Raw genomic sequence first — 21557 nt, 5'->3', positions numbered from 1 at the left:
GAGAATAGACTCTCTCCCTTTATGCAGATCTCCTTTAATTTCCCTCAGCAGTGTTTTGCAGTTTTCAAGGTACAGGTCTCGCACTTATTTTGAATACAATGTCTAGCTAAACATATCTAAAGGACAATCTGAAAAGCAAGTCTTCAAGAACTGAAGAAACTTGCTATTTAATATGTGGTCTGCAGACCAGCAGCACCAACATCAGCTGGGAACTTACTGAAAAATGGAGAAAGTTAGAAATCAAACCCTTCATCAGCTGCGTCAGAACATGCATTTTAACAAGATCTCCAGTTGGTCTCTATGTATTTTCAAATGTAAGACACAATGGTGTAGAGGCCATCAGCTTCCCAGTTCATGAATTCTGTAATAAGGTCATGGTATGGTCCCAGGGTCTGCACTGAGGGACATGCTTTAATTTCCTTTTTTAACACTGAAGTCAGGCACTGGTTTCCTTTCTGGGCAGTTACTTTGTTCACTGCCCTTGGAATTGACTGCACAGAACCCGGGGGCAAAAGGGAAATCATTCGAAGTCCATCTCAGCTCAGAAGATCAGTAATTCTGCCTCTGTCGCTGTCAAGTACACCTGGGACTACCCGTGACCTTCAACTGCCCCTCCGATTGTTCTCTAAGCTGCGGAACTACTCACTCTTGCCGTTAAGAACACAACCTGCTGTGTTCTGTATGCTCGAGTGGCTTCCAATCTTGGCTATGATACCTCCATTTGCTTCCCAGGGCCAGAAAGGATGTCAGGATATCATCCAAATGTTTTACTTTTTAAATAATTGTAATAATTATGCCAAGGTTTTATTTAACTTTTAAAGCACAACTGAAGAAACGTTTTTGTTTCAACCATGCAGTTATCTTAATAGAGAGTATTTTTCTTTTGCAATCCTTTCTAACCTTTATCTGCATAAATAGTATTTACATAGTTGCAAACAATGTCTGGACAGCTTTGTGTTCCAGTTTTCAAATATTTCATGAACAGTTTTCTGGATTTTTACAGTCATACTCATCATTTTAATGGCTATAACATTCCATAATTCATTTATCAACTCCCTCTGCACAGTTTGTTTTAGTTTTAAAAATAAATACAGAAATGGAATACTACTCAGCTATAAAAAGAATGAAATAATGCCATTTGTAGAAACACGGAAGGACTTAGCATCATACTGAGCAAAGTAAATCTGACAAAGATCATATGATATTAATTTTATGTGGCATCTAAAAAATGATACAAATGAACTTATTTACAAAACAGAAATAGACTCACAGACATAGAAAACAAACTTATGGTTACCAAAGGGGCAAGTGGGGAAGGGAGAATAAATTAGTTTGTGATTAACAGACACATACTACTATATATGAAATAAAATACAGGGAGCTATATATACACACAATATACATATAAAACTGAATCATTCTGCTGTACACCTGAAACTAACAACATTGTAAATCAACTACAGTTCAATTTTTTTTCAAAAGTACATAGCACAATAGCCTTCTTTAAGCTGGAGAAGAAATTGGAGAATTGGAGAGTCTCCAATTGGAGAACTGGAGAAATGGAAATGTTTTATAAAGCAAATTAAAAGGATGCCTCAAATCATACGTGTTGAGTCTTGACCATCTGTTATATGTGGGTCACCCTTTGTACATTTTATATTTCTGACTACAGATACTAGTAGCTTCTAGATGTCAGCCCAACCCTTATTTAAAAAGTGGTCTAAAGTACATATGGGCAGGGACAGAGTCCCAAATACTAACCATCACTTTGCCTCAAACATCCACCAACCAGAGTAGATGCCAGGTGTAGCACCCTCGGTGGGGGCCGAGGGTGGCCCTCCCCAGGCCAAGTGTCTACAGTTTAGTGGCTGGATTGCAAGAAGATGGAAAGAGAATGGGCCGGGGGTGGGGGTGGGCAGGACACAATTCCAGTACCTTAGGAACTTGTATGACAGTAGTAGGTGGCGATGGCAATGTCTAGGTAGCTACCAGCTCCACACACACAGACTGTGGGGGTAGTAGACTCTGCTCCGTGCTCTCACTTGATTGTTTACATAGGCAGCAGGTGACACGAAGCAGGGGGTAGTTTAAAATAAAAACTGCAGCAGCGGCAGTTGTACCAAGGACGGTGCCCGGTGTCCCGGCCACGGCGGTGGCTGCAACAGCAACGACACCCCACCCAGACTATTCTAGGGCCTGGTGTTGGCTCTGAGTCCACCAGCTCAGCCTCTCTGTGTTTCTGCCCCTGTTCTGAGGGTGATTCTCCTGCTTCTGGCTAACTCCAAACTACCTGAGATCTTGCCAGTAAATCCCCCTTTCAGTCTGAGTTAACCAGAGGCAATGTTTGGATGTTTGCAACCCAAGCAGCATGAGATGAGGGGGAGGAGGGGCCCCCAAGGTTCTGCTAGAGAAGAGAGGCATCATCCCTCTCTCCTGAGTAAGGCCATCCACAGCTGAACCCCAAGAGGCTCAGCAATCGGTTCTGTCCCCATGGCCTGAAGAGCTCAGAGTCGGGGCGGTGGGGATGCAATCAGGAAGCTGCACAAACTGGGGCTGAGCAGAACACTGAAGGCTTTGGAAGTCTCAATCTAATCCAGGCAGTTTATTTAGAGACAGTCCAAGTATTACCGTCATATGTAGAATGTGAGAGTTTATTTTACATAAAAACCTCTGACACTTACTGTTTATTTAAAAATGAAGCTGTAAAGGGTTTGAGTCGGTTGAGAACATGATGGCACATCTTTGGAATTTCTCCCCCAAGTCCCCTCCAAAGGAGGCAGAGGGCTTTTGGGTAAAAGCCAAAAAGATGGACAGTGCCGCCTAGTGGCAAAACTGAACCACTGCAAGACAGCAGCAATCCCCTGGCGGGTTGCAGGAACCTAGCGTCTCAGCTTGGGTGGGCCAGGTAGGGTCAAGCCACCATTCCACCCCTTGGACTGTCGGGACATCTGTACTTGGTCAGAACACCACACATCAACACAGACATTCCACCAAAAGAACAAGATGTGAAGTAGCCCGTCTTGTTAAGAATGCATCCAAATAATTAATGGTTCTGCACCATCAGTCTCTGATTCCACGACCCTGTAATTCTGGGATAAGTCTTAATGACACAGTGAATAATTACTAAAAAGCAAAAGTTATGCTCATGTTTCCAGCTGAAACAGAATCCAATAACTAAATATGGACTGTTTATTGGGAAAGGAAAAAAGGTCCTTCCTTATATGGATGATTCAGGAATATATAACAAGGGAGGAGTTGAGTTTGTCTGTAAAAATGAATTCAAGGTCCAGCAAAGATTCTTGGAAGAGAATGAGCCCCTGGGAGCATAGCATGCTCCCTATGACTTTTGGTGTTTTGTCTCCATTGCTTCTTTACACACACACACACACACACACACCCCCCTGCAAGATACTGGAAGCGTGACACTGTGTCATCCTCGGAACTGAGCATTTAGTGTTCAGTTACGAACCTTGTCCCCATCTCTATTTAGGCTTCAGAACCTAACTTTCAAGTCTTATGTTCAAAATAACCAAAGACTGTCTTTAACTCCACTATAGCTTGGCTACAAGAAACTAGTTTCCCATTCAACCAAACTATGATAATACTCCAGCTTTACAATCCAATCTGGGACTTGATATCTATACTGATAGTTATTTATCTAGAACTATCTATCTATAACTATGTTTGCAGGTACTTCCAATAGCTTGAAAAGAATAATATGGATAGCTCACAAAGCCCACAATACATGCTTGACCTTACTGCTTTTATACTTGCTGATCCACCAGCAAAGGCATGTTTCTCCAATTATTTGACAGTTCATCCTCTTCTCAACCTCTAGTTAAGTCATTTCTCTTCAAACGTATTCTCGACATTATTAGAGAGGGCGCAGAGACTCTTCAGAAAGCCAGAAAGGATAAACAATGAGTTGCTAACACTTCCTTTCAAGGGGAGGAAGTTAGGATAAACTTGACCCTGACATTAGCTTCAGCCTGGAATTCCATGACACAGTAGGGGGCTCAGAACACAACAAGCGCATGGTTTCTGTGAAAAGACTGATGCTTCTGGAGAGAGAGCAATAGGAAAACACATCAGAAAGGCCATCCCCCACATCCTCCCATTTCCTCCTGGAAACCCTCCAATGTGGTTTCCGTTCTAACCAATTATCTAAAATGGCCTTCAGAAAGGTTTCCAGTGCACACACATGGCCAAGCCCAGCAGTTTCTGCAGCGGTCGGGGCCTCACTGACCTTTCCACTGAATTTAAGACAGTTAACTCCTTCCTCCTCCCCCAAGCACTCTCTGGTCCTGATTTCTAAGTGTCGCAACAGACTCATAACACTGAGTCATGAGGCTCTTCCTTCTACAATAGAATAGGACCTCTGTAGTTCTTCTAGGAGTTTAGAGACCTAGAGGACCCTGAGCTGTGTCCTCATTCCTTTCCAACTACATGCTCACTTCCTGGAGGATTTCACATGGACTGTTAGAACCAGAAGGATCCGAGCAGGTTACTTAGCGCCTTTGCCTGGTTTTCCACCTGTTTTGGAAGAAAGTTCCATGAGCCCCTCAGGCTACTAGGATAGCTGTGCTGTTATGGATTTCATTCATTTACTCTTGCTGAGCTTTCCTGGATGAATGGGCTCTATGGCTACTAAAGAAACAGAAATCTAACACACGCCCTCATTATTTTGGTGCAAAAACAGATTCAGAAAAAGTCTCCCGTAGTCTTGCTCTTCATTCCATCTACTAAGCCCTGTTTCCCTCCTACTCCTCTTTCTTTTCCTTTTGAATTTTTACTGGAGTCTAGTTGATTTACAGTGTTGTGTTAGCTTCTGCTGTACAGCAAAGTGAATCAGTTACACACACACATATATCCACTCTTTTTTAGACTTTTTCCCATATAGGCCACTACAGAGTATTCAGTAGAGCTCCCTGTGCTATACAGCAGGTCTCTAACAGTTACATATTTTATATTTATTTTATATTTATTTTATATTTATATTTATTTTATATTTATTTTATATTTATTTTATATTTATTTTATATATGGTGGTGTGTATATGTCAATTCCAATCTCTCAGTTTACTCCTCCCCCACTTCCCCAGGTAACCATGAGTTTGTTTCCTATGTCTGTGAGTCTGTTTCATAAATAAGTTCATTTGTGTTGTGTTAGACTCCACATGTAAATGATATCATGCGATGTTTGTCCTTCTCTATCTGCCTTACTTCACTCAGTATGACGATCTCTAGGCCCACCTATGTTGCTGCAAGTGGCATTACTCCATTGCAGCACTATTTACAATAGTCAGGACACGGAAGCAACCTAAATGTCCACTGACAGAGGAATGGATAAAGATGTGGTACATATACACAACGGAGTATTACTTAGCCTCATATCCTTCTTCCTCCTCAGGGCACCTTTGGTCTCCTGGCAATGGACACTGAATTCCAGATGAGAATCAACCCTCCACGGCTAATCCATGAACTGGTCAGTGCCCTTTTCCCCTTATAACTTCTGATGTCACTCACCAAACGTGTCCTGTGTCCTCTGTACTAAATGCTCACCAAACGTGCAACGTGTCCTGGTAATCAGTTACAAAAGGGTAACTGATTGCCAAGGCTGTTACTCATCTTTTCCCACCCTGCCTTCCCAGTCTCCACTCCTCCTATCAAGCCCTCTGGACAGCGAGACCCCTCCAGCAGGACAGGGTCTTGCTCACCTCTGTCTCCTAACGTCCAGCAGGATGCCTGGGCTCAGAGCAGGCACCCATTAGTGTTGGTGGGTGAGCGTCCCTCGTGCCGGCCTGAGTACACTGCTTTCTCTCCCTCCCCCTGACCTTCCATCCCACACCTGCTGCGTTGTCTAGTCAATTCTTCTGCCCTCATGACTCATGCACCCCAGCCACCTCTGCTTTTCCATCCTCACACTCACCATTCTATTCCATTGCTTCATTCCCAGACCATGACAATGGCCCAATAAGCCTCAGAATCACCTTATAGCCCATGGGAGAAAAAAAAAAAAATCCGTGGGGGAGGTCTATAAGCTCAGAGGGGCTGGTTGGGTGGGACAGGGCAAAAGGAAAAAAGGCAGTGAACCTCCTAGCGAAGAAAAATGTTTGTCTAAAACACAGGCCAGATGATACCAACCCAACAGCGTTTCTTTACACCTACTGTGCATCCGAAATACTGCCCAGCCCACAGGAGACCAATGTGAATCTGACAGCTGCTGTCCCTGAGGCCACCATGGAGTTGCAATGCAAGAAAACAGAGATGTCCCATTTAATGTAATATGATGGGCAGGTGTTCTTTGGAAGGAATGATGCTAAAGCTGAAACTCCAGTACTTTGGCCACCTCATGCGAAGAGTTGACTCATTGGAAAAGACTCTGATGCTGGGAGGGATTGAGGGCAGGAGAAGGGGACGACAGAGGATGAGATGGCTGGATGGCATCACTGACTCGATGGAGGTGAGTCTGAGTGAACTCCGGGAGTTGGTGATGGACAGGGAGGTCTAGCGTGCTGTGGTTTATGGGGTCGCAAAGAGTCAGACACGACTGAGCGACTGAACTGACCTGACCTGAACCCTCTGCTAGTGATCTGACCTAAGCTGTACAGGAACACAGAAAGAAGAGGAATAAATTCTGTAAGGAGAAAGAATCAAGGAATGATAAATACTAAAATGTTTAAATGTTCAATGGCACACCTTCTAAAATCACCTCAAATGTCACACTTTGGGAAACATTGGTCTAAATGTCCAGTTCCTTAACCTACTGTAAGGCTCTGTAAGATGAAGTCCCAATGACTTTTCTAGTCTCATTTCCCCTAGGTACTCAATAAGCCCTAAACTCCATGTGTATCATATTCATCATTCCCATGGAATCCTGAATGAGATCTCCCTTTTCCAAGTCGTTAATCTCATTGTTACTTCCCACTAAAGCCTGCTCCCTCATTTCCCCAAACATTGAGACCAATCCTAGCTGCCAGATGCACTGACCCAACAAACATGGAAGATTTTAATTTTGGTTTTAGTCTTATTTTTAGTCACTATTAAGAGAGTCATGATGATAAGGAATTCATTTAATAAGACTTATTTAATAATCTTGGAATTCAGAAATCCCATGCCCAAGTTCCCACTAAATTCATCACACTTTCATCTCAGGCCCTTGCCAGAGGTAAGATCAAGCAAGATCCGGAGTTGGAAAGTTAGCTGCCGATAAATCTGCAACTACTTTTTTCCCTTTTATACTTATAATGAAGTCTTTCAGTAAACCTGCAAAGTGATTCTGCCAACAAAATTGGCAATAAGCAAAAGAGCCCAAAAGAGTTTCAAGTCTTATACATGTAAAATTATTTCATCTTTAGACAACAGAATTTAGGAGGTAATACATGATTACAAGTTATGTAATACAATGCATGGTTTAAAATAAACATAATAGAGAGGATTAATATCCTTGTTTTACAGTGTACTCAATACTTATAAGAAAAATTGTTAAAGGCATGAAGAAATTCCAAGGAAAAAATATGACTAGCCATTTTTTCCACTTCTTAAATCAGTACACAAGTTTAAAAACATTAATGCTCAGTGTGAACAAATGCAAAGCCATTGACATTTTCCTACAGTCAGTGACACTGTAAACTGTTACCATTGTTTTCAGCGTAGAACATCACGACTTAACATAGCTCACATCCTTTGTGCTTTAGAGGAACCTAGATCAGAGAATGGAGAAGGCAATGGCACCCCACTCCAGTACTCTTGCCTGGAAAACCCCATGGACTGAGGAGCCTGGTAGGCTGCAGTCCATGGGGTCGCAAAGAGTCGGACACAACTGAGCGACTTCACTTTCACTTTCCACTTTCATGCATTGGAGAAGGAAATGGCAACCCACTCCAGTGTTCTTGCCTGGAGAATCCCAGGGACGGGGGAGCCTGGTGGGCTGCCGTCTATGGGGTCGCACAGAGTTGGACACGTCTGAAGTGACTTAGCAGCAGCAGCTCAGATAAAGAACGCCAAATGACAATAAAGCTACGTAGACAGAAATGTTTACTACAGCTTTATTAATTATGAAAACCTAGAAACACTGCTGTGTTCAGTAACAGGGAGCCAATTACAATAGCCACTCACTTCCTAGGTGGACTGAATCATTATGAAAATAATGCTTATGTAGAACATACAACATGGGAAAACACTTCTTATAAGATTAGGTGAATACCACAATATTATAAAGTAATTAGCCTCCAATTAAAATAAATTAATTAATTTAAAAAGATTAGGTGAATAAAAAGCAGTAACAGGTCTGCATGACATTTCTAATTATAAATTTATAAAAATCAAAACACATGCACATACTACAAAGAAAATATGAGCAAATTCTAACAATGATGTGGTAGAGTAGAGTTACAGGTAACTTTGAAATTTCATTTCTGTTTTCCAAACAGTAGATAATGTGGTTATAAAACACTTCTTCTTTAATGACGGGAAATTGCTTTTTAATCTCATCCCTGGCATTTGATATGCAATTGGTTCATCTTTAGAACTTTAAAGAGCAAATTCTAGCAGACAAGCTAAAAAAAAAAAAAAAAAAAAAAAAAACCAACAATCTTGTCCACTAGAACATGGCAGCCCCACATGATTTAATCTTTTCTCACAGCCCATAACAAACACCCCAAATATGGACTTACAACATTAATTGCCAGTGATCGCTTTGTTTAATGAAGCCAAACTACTCTCATGCAGTTCCTTATGAGGACAAGGGGGGCAATAAAATGACTAGAACGTTTAGCCAGATTTCCTAAAGAAGCAATTGTACCAAAATATGTTATCTTAAAATAGTCCACAGAGACTGCCAGGTGGACAACACACACAGCACCCCATGGCTCCTCCTTGCTGCCAATTCCCTACTCCTAACTCGAGTCCATGGCATTCCAGAGCCCTGAGCTCCTCAAACTCTTTATATGTACAACTCTGGGCACACACCATTTCTGAAGCATGCATTGTTAACCAAGACAAGTCTTAAATACAAAAACTGGCCCATTTGTGTTTCCCAAATATGGCTGCGTGCACAGAACCAAAACAAAGCTGTCTCACTGCAGCATCCAGTACACTCGAAATCTTCCACTTAGGAGATCTAGATCATTGAAACAAGGGCAGATTCCCAAATTCGTTAGATAACAGCAAAATATCTTAGCTCCGCTTAAATTGTAAATACATAACCTCAAACTAATAGAGGCAAGCCCAGGATATAAATGACACCTTTCTTCAGAAGTCGTCACTACACAGTGTCTGCCTGTGGAGACAGCACAAGTGAAAGCATTCTGAATTCTCAGGAGAGTGAAGGTTGACCCACAGGCTACAGGTAGAGACTAAGAAGTTACTGTGTGTGGCTGAAAAAAATTTTAAACAGCTGAAAAGGGGTCTTTTAAAGGTTGAGAACGAGAAAGAAGGGTGAGTTTGATACGGCAGGAGAGGTGTCCACTCTTAATCCCTAATTCCCACTCAACTTCTCTTTTAAACCACAAAATTCCTAAGGCTACATATTTACCACATCATATATCATACAGACATCTGCAGTGCAGGCCCCTACCGCGCTCAGGAATGAGGGAACAGAAGTTCCATTCAGTAAAAAGACTCTGGGTCTTTTGCAAATACATAACTTAAATACCTCAATTCATAATACTAGCTTATTCAGAAATTGCTTGTTTTCTTTAAATGTTCTGAAATTTTACTCACAGTATACTAACCTAGAAAAAAGCCAATAGAAACACTGAAAACATCACCTTTTCTGAGAAAACCTCTCAGCAGCATTTGTCTAATAACTGAGGTGGAACACATATAGTCTGACCAGAATCAATAACCCCTGAACCCAAGCCTTGGAGGCTGAGGACTGCATCAAACCCTTGGTGCCTAACAATAACATATGTGAGATGCTGATTTCCATTCATCATGCAGTGAATTGCAGTACTTTGGCTGCTTTTCTTTTTTAATTGCATTCTGAACTAATTTTAGGCAAATTTTTAGTTTATCAGATATAAAAGCTACACCCAAGCATTTGAGAATACAGTGCAAATTTCTGAAATGAGTTTTCCTTCAACTAAGCTAAAATCACTAAAAATATTCAATATAGTGTCAAGGTCATAGCAAACATTCAATAAAAAGTTTTTGGTTGTTTTTTTTTTTTTTAACCTATGTTATTTCTCAGACAAGATTACCTGGAAATCAGTTGGTACCTATTATACATTTATATATTAATAAGCATTATATGTATGTATATATACACACACACTTATGACTTCAGTTGTTCTATGCGTATCCAACTATATCAATAATCACTTTGAATATCAATGTTCTAAATTCATCAATTAAAAGAGATTTATTGCATGCTTAGTCAATCCAACTGTGCGACCCCAGGCTCCTCTGTCCCATGGATTCACCAGGCAAGAATATTGGAGTGGGTAGCGGTTCCATTCTGGGGGATCTTTCCAGCCAGGGAGTCCTGCATTGCAGGTGGACTCTTCACCGTTTGAGCCACATGGGAAGCCCAAGAGAGATTACTACTGCTACTGCTAAGTCACTTCAGTTGTGTCCGACTCTGTGCGACCCCATAGATGGCAGCCCACCAGGCTCTGGGATTCTCCAGGCAAGAACACTGGAGTGGGTTGCCATTTCCTTCTCCAGTGCATGAAAGTGAAAAGTGAAAGTGAAGTCGCTCAGTCGTGTCTGATTCTGGACTGGATCAAACAAGACCCACCTATGTGCTGTAAGAAACTCACTTGAATTAAAAAACACAGATTAAAAGTAAATAGATGAAGAAAAATATACTGTGTTAACAGTTTCTATATGTGTTTAGTGACTATGCAAAACAACCACACACACAGAAAAAAAAAAAGTTAAAAGAACTGGATTTAAACCCAAATTCTATCAGCCTCAGTTTATTCACCTACAAAAAGAAATGAACAATACCTAATTTCATAAGGTGTTTCTAAATTTTAAAAGCTATATGAAATATTGTAAAGTGCTGTTATAAAAGGAAAAGTATTCTGGTGAAGAGATGCCAATCTAGTCCTGTTATCCATTTATTGCTTTAAGAGATGGATGAATATCTTATCACAAAGTTGATATTACCAATACTTGATCATATAAAGCACCAGGCTCTATATACTGAAGTAGCATCCAAAAACCAAGAAATTCATCTCTGGTTCTGCCTTCCTATGCAAAGTCAGGCAATGAAGGACACTCCGCATAAAAGCATCGTATTTTAAGACACTTCAGAGTTGCTCTCTAAGGTCGGGTCTTAGGGAGCCACACCATTATTTCAAGACCCATTTTCTGTGCACGCATACCATGCAGGCCCTCTGCACATGCTTCAGAACAAATAGATGAACCATCTCTTCGTTTCCTAAATGCCAACTGTGAGCCAGACCCTTCTGTACATCAGTTCTACTCTTAAGAACCCCTTATAAGGTTTCCATACCCATTTTGCAAATGAAGAAACTGAGCCTCAACAGACATGAAAAGACTCACTGAAAAATCTTGAAGAAGTAGGAAAGATCCTGGCGCTGGCCCCCAAGCCTGGGTTCTTTCCAACCCATGTTCCTCACCCAAAGAAGCATGACACAGTCCCTGCCAAAAGCAAGATGTCCCATGCGAAGGCTGTTCAGAGATCTGACACACCTTAAAAAGAGATGCATAATCTTCAGGGGGCATTTTTATCCAGCTGTGGTAATCAAAATATATCAATCAAGATAAGAGATGGTGCCTGCCCTCAGAAACTTTACATTCTAGTTGAGAAGGCTAACAGCCTTGAAGCCCTGATGAGGCACTAAAGACATCACGAAAGAACATTTCTGGATTGCCCTCCACTGTAGGAATATGCCAGCCAAGAGAATGCCAAGCTTCAAGACTCACCTGGGAAAGACCAGGGGACATGCTGACAAATACACCCTCTTCTGACTGTTTAAAATATCCTTGTAGTTCTTACAATATTAACTTCTCTGGAGAGGGTTCACTGGGGAGATTAGATCACACACAGTACTTGCTGGCAGCCTTCAGGAAGCAATGGCACCCATCAACACCCCCAACACCACACACACCTGTAAAAGACTCAGAGGGACTCTAGAATAAACAACCTGGCTTTCAGCTGCTGCTCTGCCACTTAACTAGATGCTTGAGCTGACTTCTGTCAGTTAATCTGGGTAAGACTCAGTCTCCTCATCTATAAAACAGGAATAACAGCCATCAGCCTCAGAGGCTTAAAGTGTTCAACAAATTCGAGCTTCTTTCAGGAGGATGAGCATCATCCGTAGTATCTGAGGCTTAAAACCACTTTCTCCTCAGCTGGTTTCTCTGAGCAGCAACTGATGTTCTCTTTTCAACTGCAGGTAGGTTAGACTCTTCAAGCTAATTTAAATGAAAATCTCACCCAGTTCTCCTTTCAAGACTCGGCTCATTGCATGCTCTTCCTGTCCCTCCTGAAGTTGCCTGGCCTGTCTTTTCCCAACATCACAAATTTCAACACCTCAGCTTCCCATAAGAAGCAAAGTAGTAGCTTACCTTTTCTCCAAATACTAAATTCTCATGGATAGTTATGTTACTGCCTAGATCACTTAATTTAATGATCATCTTCCATGTCTTCTGCTACTCACAAGGCTGTTTTCCTCACGAAGTCCCTAAGGTGGAGTTTCCAAGACGGGCTGGGTAGCACTTGGTAGCCAGCACTGAGTGTACACAGAAAAGTATATGGAGAGAGCCCTGGGTTGGCAGTGTGCCTCAACCACAAAATGGCCTTGAATGCAGGCAATGGCATCTTTGCTGGTCTCTACCAGGACACAGAATGCAACATAAATTCTTTGGAAGTTTCCTAATTCAAGATTAATCTGCCTGGATGGGAGGGGAGTCTGGGGGAGAATGAATACTTGTGTATGTCCACCTGAAACTATGACAACATTGTTAATCGGCTATACGCCAATGCGAAATAAAAAAATAAAATAAAATAAATTTTTAATGATTAATACGACTGAGGCATGCAGGATGAACCACAGAAGTGGGGGCACTGGAGCAGGGAGAATATGGGAGCTGACTTCTGTGAGCTGAGGTCAAGCCAAGGGAGGGGACAGTGACATCAGTGATTTTTTTTTTAAGCCAGCCCCCTCCAAAAAAAATTTCCCTCCACTGTGTACACCCTCTCTACCCAGGAAAGTCACTCCCAGAGAACTTGTTTTGCTCATCTGGCTGGGCAGAAAAGCTCCATAGAGGCTTCGGTCACACCAATCACGGGTAGCAACTTCTACATTCATCTTGTCTTGCTTATCTGCAGCAATAACTGCAGAGATTTTGATTTTCTGAGCTTACTCCTTACATCTCATTCTGCCACATTTGCCCACAGCAAATTTTCTTTTTTCTGCTCAATTGCTTTGGTGGCTGACAACATAGAATTATCAAAAAGTAAAAGATGTCAGAAATCCTTTAGAACTCAGACCAGCTTGCTAACCAAATAGGGACATAACAGCAACCACGAAAATAAAAGATGACCGGGGTGCTTAAGAGTTCATTTTCAAACAAATGTCAAAGAGAACAGTTCTCAACACAAAATGACCTTGCCTTCAAAACTCATATAACATAATGTATAAATAAGACACTGGAAGAAAAGAACGAGGTATTCAACTACACTCATTGTAGGACTGGGGGTAGGGGAATGAGATGACACTGAGCTCCTAAGAGAATATTAAATCCCTCACAGTCAACTATCAGCAAAAAGTTCTAGGGGTTCAGGCAGTGACTTTAACATTATGAACCTCAGCTTCTGCCACATGCAAAACAGGGATTAAAACAGCACTAACTTCCCTTCTCTAAGGATTAATTTCCCTCCTGTGCATTACCCACATAGCACAGTGAGAACTCAATAAATGGTCACATTGACATAATTGGTCTATTTCCCATCTGTCTCACTCTCCCAGTATTCGGAGAATTGGAGGTGAGTAGAAATATGGTTTAATAAAAGGCTTTAACTAGTCACTACTTTACTGTAACAGTTTGTTTACTGGGATTCTGCTTGAAGCGGGGAGGGCAATGCCAAGAAATGAGGCTTTGTGCCTTGAACAGAAAACACAGAACTTGTGGCAGCCCCATCCAGCACCCCACTTTTTCATAAAGCTTTGCAGGTTACAGAACATCAGTGCCAGCGGTGGCCTTGGCCGCCTACAATCTTTAAAAAAGGAGCAGGGTGGGTGGGAATGTAATATGATCTGTCTCTAACAAGGTTTCATGTGGCCGAGGGACTCAGAGCATCATAGAATTTCAGGGCTGGAAAGGACCACAATTTCCAAATGTTATGAGTCTTGAAGTCCAGACCAATCCATCAAGATGAGAGAATACTACAACCAGTCACACACGCTCCCTGAAACAAAGAATTTCCACCCTGCCAAGCCCTTCCAATAGGACAAGGGGGAAAGCCAAGCCAGCCATAGGTGTCACAGCTTCTATGCCCGTGGTCCCGCTGTGCTCTCTAGAAGCTAAGCTCCCTGAAGCTAGGCATCTGTTACCACGTGAGTCTGTAAGAGGTGAGGATACGACAATATTATTCCAAATTCCTTCTTAAAATTTCACTTTGCTCTTCCCTCTGAAAAAGCAGCAGTACAAAATTAACATCTAAAGTTTCATAACATTTATAGTAAGTCCAATGTCTCAAACTAAAGTAAAAAAATCTTATATACAAGTACCAGGTTGGGAAATAATAGCTTTCTCTTCACAAAAAAAATAAATTAAGGCAAATCTGCCATCAAATGCCCTTTGGTGTTTCTGAACCCATTATTTCATTCAATAAAAGTTCACTAATGTGAGGCACTGAATAGTGTGGTTCTTCTATTTTAAATTTACAGTAATCTTACATGTCTGGAAATCAATCCCTCAAAACTCCAAACACAGGGCATTTTAAGAAGACTGCAGAGATGGGAGAAAGGATAAAGGCCCCATGCAGAAATCACTCCCATCCTTTAAATATGCAACAAAAGTCTTTCATAAATATGTAACTTTAGAACTCTTGGGTTGGTTTCCACAAATACCAAAGCTCCCTTTTAGAGGACTGAGACTATAATACATTGGTGAATATAATTACACTTCTGAAGGGAATCTAGTTTAAGAAGCATATAATTATAGACTCTTCTTAACTAATAATAAAAGTGCAAAGATAAATAAGTTTTCTCTTATGTAAAAATGTAAAGCCAAGCTAAATACATTAGATTATAAGGGGGAAAAAAAAAACTAAAAGATGAGCTAAAACTCTTGAAACAAAAATGAAAAATACTTGAACTCTCAGCATGGTATGAAGCATTTCTAATTCCCATCTGCTAACATCACAGCTCAAAAAACTAGCCGGCAAATTTAAACGCAGAGAAATCTGGTGTAGTGAGACCTTGGGAAGCACAAAATCCAGGACAACGAAAAAAAGTTCTCTGACAAGGCTTTGCTAAATTGTCAAGTCCAAAAAGCTGAACAGGGACAGAAAATCCCAGTTACATATACGTGGAATTGAAAATACTCACACTCCTACTTCATTGTCGGGAACACCGAAATCCAAAGAGAAAGGAGGGAGGAGCAGGAGGGCTCAGGAATGTGCCCGAGACGCTGACCAGAGGAGAACTGGCTGGGAAGGTCCTTTCTTGGGAGTCTCCCAGCAGTCGGCATTTACTCACTTAACATAGACAAGTAAGTGCCTGAGCCCTTCCAATGAAATGCCAGGCGGGAAACCCTTCTCTGGCCACTCAGCTCAGCTCCCTCATTAAATTCAGAGTGAAACCAGCTGCCGGGAAAGGCAAAGGGTGACCCCGCCAAGGCTCTGGAAATTCCTAGCCAAGAGTAGATTGAGTGCCTGGATCAGTGCTAGAAGGCAGATTTCAGGCCGGCTTACAGAAGATAAGGAAACCATCCTCAGAGTACTTGCTGTGCTCCTGGCTGCAAATAAAGTGTGGTTCTCTGTAGAATGTGTTGGGTCCACATGCCAGTCAGCTCAGCCTCACTGTCATCAGGGAAGAAGAACAGATGGAGGAAGAGGGGCAGGGAGAACCCAAAGATGAATAAAATGAGGCAGATGAACAGACCAGCCCAGGCAATATTTCAAGAGGGGAAAAAAAGATCAATTCTCTACAAGAATTATTTACATTATATAGACAGAAATACACACAGAATTCTTCACTAAATAGAAGGGCTTGTTTACTATTTGTTTTTGTGGGTTTTTTGATCCTTGCAGCCCCCCCCTTTTTTTTTTTGATACTCTAAGATCAGACGTTGGATGTTTAGTCACTAAGTCATGTCCAACTCTTTGCAACCCCATGGACTATATAGCCCACCAGGCTTCTTCTCTAGGCAAGAATACCAGAGTGGGTTGCCATTTCCTTCTCCAGGGAGCTTCCCTGACCCAGGGATTGAACCCGAGTCTCCTGCATTGCAGGTAGATTCTTTGCTGCTGACTTTTTAAAATTTAACTGGAGGATAATTATTTTACAATACTGTGATGGCCTCTGCCATATATCAACATGAATAGGCCATAGGCATACATGTGTCCCCTCCCTCTTGAACCCCCTACCCCTCCTCGCTTCCCCACCCCATCCCTCCAGGCTGTCACAGAGCACTAGCTTTAGGTTCCCTGTGTCATACATCAAACTCCCACTGGCTATCTGTTTTACATATGATAATGTGTATGTTTCAGTGCTGTTCTCTCAAATCATCCCACCCTCTCCTTTTCCCACTGCTTCCAAAAGTCTGACTTTCTTTTTAATTGAAGGATAGTTGATTTACAATATTGTGTTAGTTTCAGGTGAATAGCAAAGTGATTCAGTAATATATATTTATATATATATATCTTTTTCAGATTATTTTCAATTATAGGTTATTACAAGATATCTGTCAACAAAGACCCATCTAGTCAAGGCTATGGTTTTTCCAGTAGTCATGTATGGATGTGAGAGTTGGACTACAAAGAAAGCTGAGCGCCGAAGAATTGATGTTTTTGAACTGTGGTGTTGGAGAAGACTCTTGAGAGTCCCTTGGACTGCAAGGAGATCGAACCAGTCCATTCTAAATGAGCTCAGTCCTGGGTGTTCATTGGAAGGACTGATGCTAAAGCCGAAACTCCAATACTTTGGCTACCTGATGCAAAGAGCTGACTCATTTGAAAAGACCCTGATGCTGGGAGGGATTGGGGGCAGGAGGAGAAGGGGATGACAGAGGATGAGATGGTTGGATGGCATCACCGACTCAACAGACATGAGTTTGAGTGAACTCCGGGAGTTGGTGATGGACAGGGAGGCCTGGCGTGCTGTGGTTCATGGGGTCGCAAAGAGTCGGACAAGACTGAACAAGACATTGAACATAGGTCCCTGTGCTCTGCAGTAAACCCTTGTTGCTTATCTGTTTTATGTATAGTAGTTTGTATCCGTTAATCTCACACTTCTAATTTCTCCTCCTCCTCCCTTTCCCCTTTGGTTTCTGTAAGTTTATTTTCTATAGAAAATAAAACAGTCTTTCGGTCTGTTTCTGTTCTGTAAATAGATCCATTTGCATAATTTTTTTTAGATTCCACATATTAAGTGATATCATATTTGTCTTTCTAAACAAAGGTTAAGTTTTATTTAAATCTTTATTTCATTTGTTTTGCCTTTGAAATCCACACAAATGACAGTAAGAAATTATATTGAAATATAAATATGTTATGTGAAATCATTTTGAAGTCAAAGAAACTTTAAGATAATCTAAGTGATAGCTTCTCTTATGTCTTGACCTTTTTTTTCCCTCTTAAAATAAAGATAGATCTGTAACCGAGTATGGCAAGACAAAAACTGACATCTTTTGGCTTTCATTTCATTTCATTACAAGCCAAAAATGCTGTTTTGTGTAACTATGTGGTTGGAAGACCTTAATAGAACAATCACTGCCTTTTTTGTGGAGAACTCTCTCTCCTTGTCTATGCCCAAATTAAATAAAATACTGGTTTTAGCTTTTGATATGAGGTAGCAATTTCCTCCAAATTCAGTAATTTCCTCCAAAGATACTTTTATAAATTCACAAGTGACTTAATAACTGATGATTTTCTTAAATGTAAGTTTTCTTCTTATGGCTATTGAGAAAGTATTTTAAAGTCCAACTTGCAATGCTATTCCCAGTCAACTCAATGAATTAGAAAATTCAGAAAAAAGCAGGAGGCATTTAAAAATTGTTTCTCATATGTGCCTTTCCACCAAATTTTTAATTTGTATTTTAATTTTCATTATAAATTTGAATTATCTAGATTTAAAACCATTTTCAATTCTGGTAACTAAAATAATCTTTGCAGGTCTCAATATTGCCATAGGTTGATAAACAGGGGAGGTACCTGTTTAAAATGGAGACTGCAGGTTCTATTCTCAGATATGTTGACTGAGAAGTTCCAAGAAGGCCCCAGAATCTGCTTTTCTGACATACAGTTTCAGGCCATCCTTTGAGAAACACTGGTCAATGTACCCAGCTGAAGCTCCCAATACTCTGGCCACCTGATGTGAAGCGCTGACCCATTGGAAAAGACCCTGATGCTGGGAAAGACTGAGGGCAGGAGCAGAAGGGGGCAGCAGAGGATGAGATGGTGGGATGGCATCACCGATTCAATGGACATGAGTTTGAGCAAGCTCCGAGAGATGGTGAAGGACGGGGAGGCCTGGTGTGCTGCAGTCCACGGGGTCGCAGAGAGTCAGACACGACTGAGCGACTGATCAACTGTATCACCAAGTATGAGATGCCCACAGCTCTCGCACAGAGCTGACCACAAAGCCGAAAACCACCGTGAGCGTGTTACATCACTTTAAACATAATTTATAACTTGTACTGATTGTGTCAGAACTTCACTTAAGCAGGGTGAGTTTTTCCTTTTATCCCTGCAAAATGTTCACAGTGAATAAAACAATGTGCAAATGTAATTCCACTTACAGGGCCCGCCAGGCATGACTGCTCCCCATCTGCACACAGTCTGGCACGGGGTTTCCGAATGAGGAAGTAGCTCAGAATACCCGAGTCTATTAGCTTAAATATTCCTAAACTGGATGTCTGAGAAAGCAAAGAATTCAACTGTATACAAAAGGTAGGATGATTTCATACCATAACCCATAAAATGACTCTAACCTAGAAAAAGATGTATTTGGACACATCCAGCAACACATCTAAAGAGCAAATGTTTATTTTTTAATTAGACAGGCTCTGATTTCTAATAGTCCATTAATAATTTATTCTATCATGCTATTGTTAGGGGACATAATTTATAATTTGTACTGATTGTGTCAGAACCTTATATCAGACTCAAACTCCCAACTTCTAACATGTTTCCACTAAATACAGTCTTATTAATTATACAGCAACAGGAAAGTTTCTTACAGAAAGCGATTAAAACCCCCCAAAAAATCAAAAGTGGTTGTTTGAGAACTCAGGTTTTTAAGAATTCCCTTTTCATCTCATTTCAAGAGTAATTATTTTTTTAGATTTATCAAGTTCATTTTTTAAAACATGAAAGAAATGTAAGCATAGAACTAAACATCTGAACATTAAAGATCCAAAGTGTCAGCACCCAGCACCACCTCTTAATCTGTAGGACCAAACTGCCACAAATATCACTCATACCCGGGTGAACTTGGTTCTGAGCCAGGTAACTGCTTAGTATTCAGGACTGTACCTCTGTAACACATAAACTTTAATGTGGGGGTAAGAGGGATTCCCTGGCGGTCCAGTGGTTAGGACTCTGCCCTCTCACTGACAAGGGCCCAGGTTCAATCTCTGGTCAGAGAACTAAAATCATGTAAGCTTTGAAGCTTAGCCAAAAAAAAAAAAGTAAAATTTGGGGATGGGGAGCATATATTCAAGCTCTGCTTCACATTTCTTTTCAGCCCAGTCTGATTCTTTTTCCTTAGTAATAAATTAAACACAACTAATGTTCTCACCAAGACCCCCCTCTTGAGCACGGGCACTATGCCTCGCATGTTACATACAACGGCTCATTTAACGCACTAACCTTATGATATATGGACTGCTGCTGCCAACTGTGAAAGCAGGCAAAGGCTCAGTGTCTTCTCCGGGGTCACACAACCAGGATGTGGTGGAGTTGCGACAAAAAACCCCACCTGACCTTAAATTCCAGGCTCTTTTCTATGACCTCATTCTGTAAAGGTCTGTCTTCCACTGCACTACGTTTCCCTGTCTACACTGCCCTGCTCATTTTAAGAACACCTTCCTAGTACCCTCATTTTTGTAGTAATGACTTGAATCTGCTCAACAGCATTCTGCACAATCACCCTGCCTTTCCGAAGTGTCTGCTTTGTCCCCACACTGTGCTCAGTCTAGCTGCAGACGTGAACAGAGGCGCTGCCCTCGAGGGGCTTGCATTCCAAGCCATGGAGGTGGCTTAAAAGCAGAACAGGGTTTGCGTTGGGTTGTTTTTTTTTGTTTTTTTTTTTAAATGCTTGGCCCTGGTCCACTGCTGGCTGCTGAGAGTGTGACAGTGAACAGAAGCCTGGACTGAGGCCTGTGAGCAGAGACAAGGGACCCCTTTGGTCCACGACATGAACTGAGAGTTAATTAAGGACTCTTCACGGTGTTCACTGTGAGCCTTTCTCGGCACGAATTCCAAAACTAGAATTGTTTGTCTCTGCAAATTCCTGGCCACAAGCGGATTGAGTGCCTGGATCAGTGCTAGAAGGGAGATACTAAAAGGGAAACATTAAAGTAAAATCAAGTTTGTGGACATTTGAAAAAAAAATTTTTTTAACCTGTTCATAGTTACGATGCTGGCATCACCATCAAATCCCAAGTCCTGCTGTTTACTCCCTTGACTCTTGTCAACTCAAGTGGCAAAGATATCGCAAGTTCCAGTAAACACATGGCTCATTCTCATGCTGGCAGGAGTGCTGGAGGGGAGCTAGAAGGAGTGTCTATGGCCAAGCTTAGGCTACAGCCTTCACAGGGGCAGTATTCCCCACGGCCCAGCAAGGCAGTTACCAGTTATCAAGGGAAGAGAACCCTCAGGTAATAGGTCAGTGTAGGAAGCCCATGGTCATAAACGTCCGCATTTCCCCCCACCACTGCTGCTGCTGCTAAGTCCCATCAGTCGTGTCCGACTCTGTGCGACCCCATAGACGGCAGCCCACCAGGATCCCCCGTCCCTGGGATTCTCCAGGCAAGAACACTGGAGTGGGTTGCCATTTCCTTCTCCAACGCATTAAAGTGAAAAGTGAAAGTGAAGTCACTCAGTCATGTCCGACTCTTCGGGACCCCATGGACTGCAGCCCACCAGGCTCCTCCGTCCATGGGATTTTCCAGGCAAGAGTACTGGAGTGGGGTGCCACTGCCTTCTCCGCCCACCCCCCACCACTAACTCTTGGCAATTCCATGCTTTCTTTAATGAGAAGCCTGTTGCCTCTCTACCCACACCCCTGCCTTCCCTCAGAGGCACTGATTAAGAATGCAGCCTCAATTTGCAGCAAAATGGACGGACCTAGAGATGATCACAGTAAGTGAAGTCAGAAAGACAAATATATCACTTATACGTGGAATCTAAAA

At 41.7% G+C, this 21557-nt stretch overlaps 1 protein-coding gene across 50 annotated transcripts in view; it reads right to left on the bottom strand.

The window, feature by feature from the left end:
* Nucleotides 1-21557, bottom strand: part of SORBS1 (sorbin and SH3 domain containing 1) — a 234403-nt gene that overhangs the window by 123152 nt on the left and 89694 nt on the right. For 2 of the 50 annotated variants that reach the window (XM_070363626.1, XM_070363631.1), the window contains exon 1: nt 15530-15665. The exons of the other annotated variants lie outside the window; for them this stretch is intronic. The gene's annotated coding sequence lies outside the window, so the exon portion shown is untranslated. Of the gene's footprint in view, nt 1-15529; nt 15666-21557 lie in introns of those variants that run through there. 50 annotated transcript variants of the gene reach the window in all.

The sequence above is a fragment of the Bos mutus genome, chromosome 26 (genome assembly GCF_027580195.1).
Source record: "Bos mutus isolate GX-2022 chromosome 26, NWIPB_WYAK_1.1, whole genome shotgun sequence".
NCBI lineage: Eukaryota > Metazoa > Chordata > Mammalia > Artiodactyla > Bovidae > Bos > Bos mutus.
The sequence above is the reverse complement of the archived record's forward strand: the minus strand, read 5'-3'. Positions and strand labels throughout refer to the sequence as shown.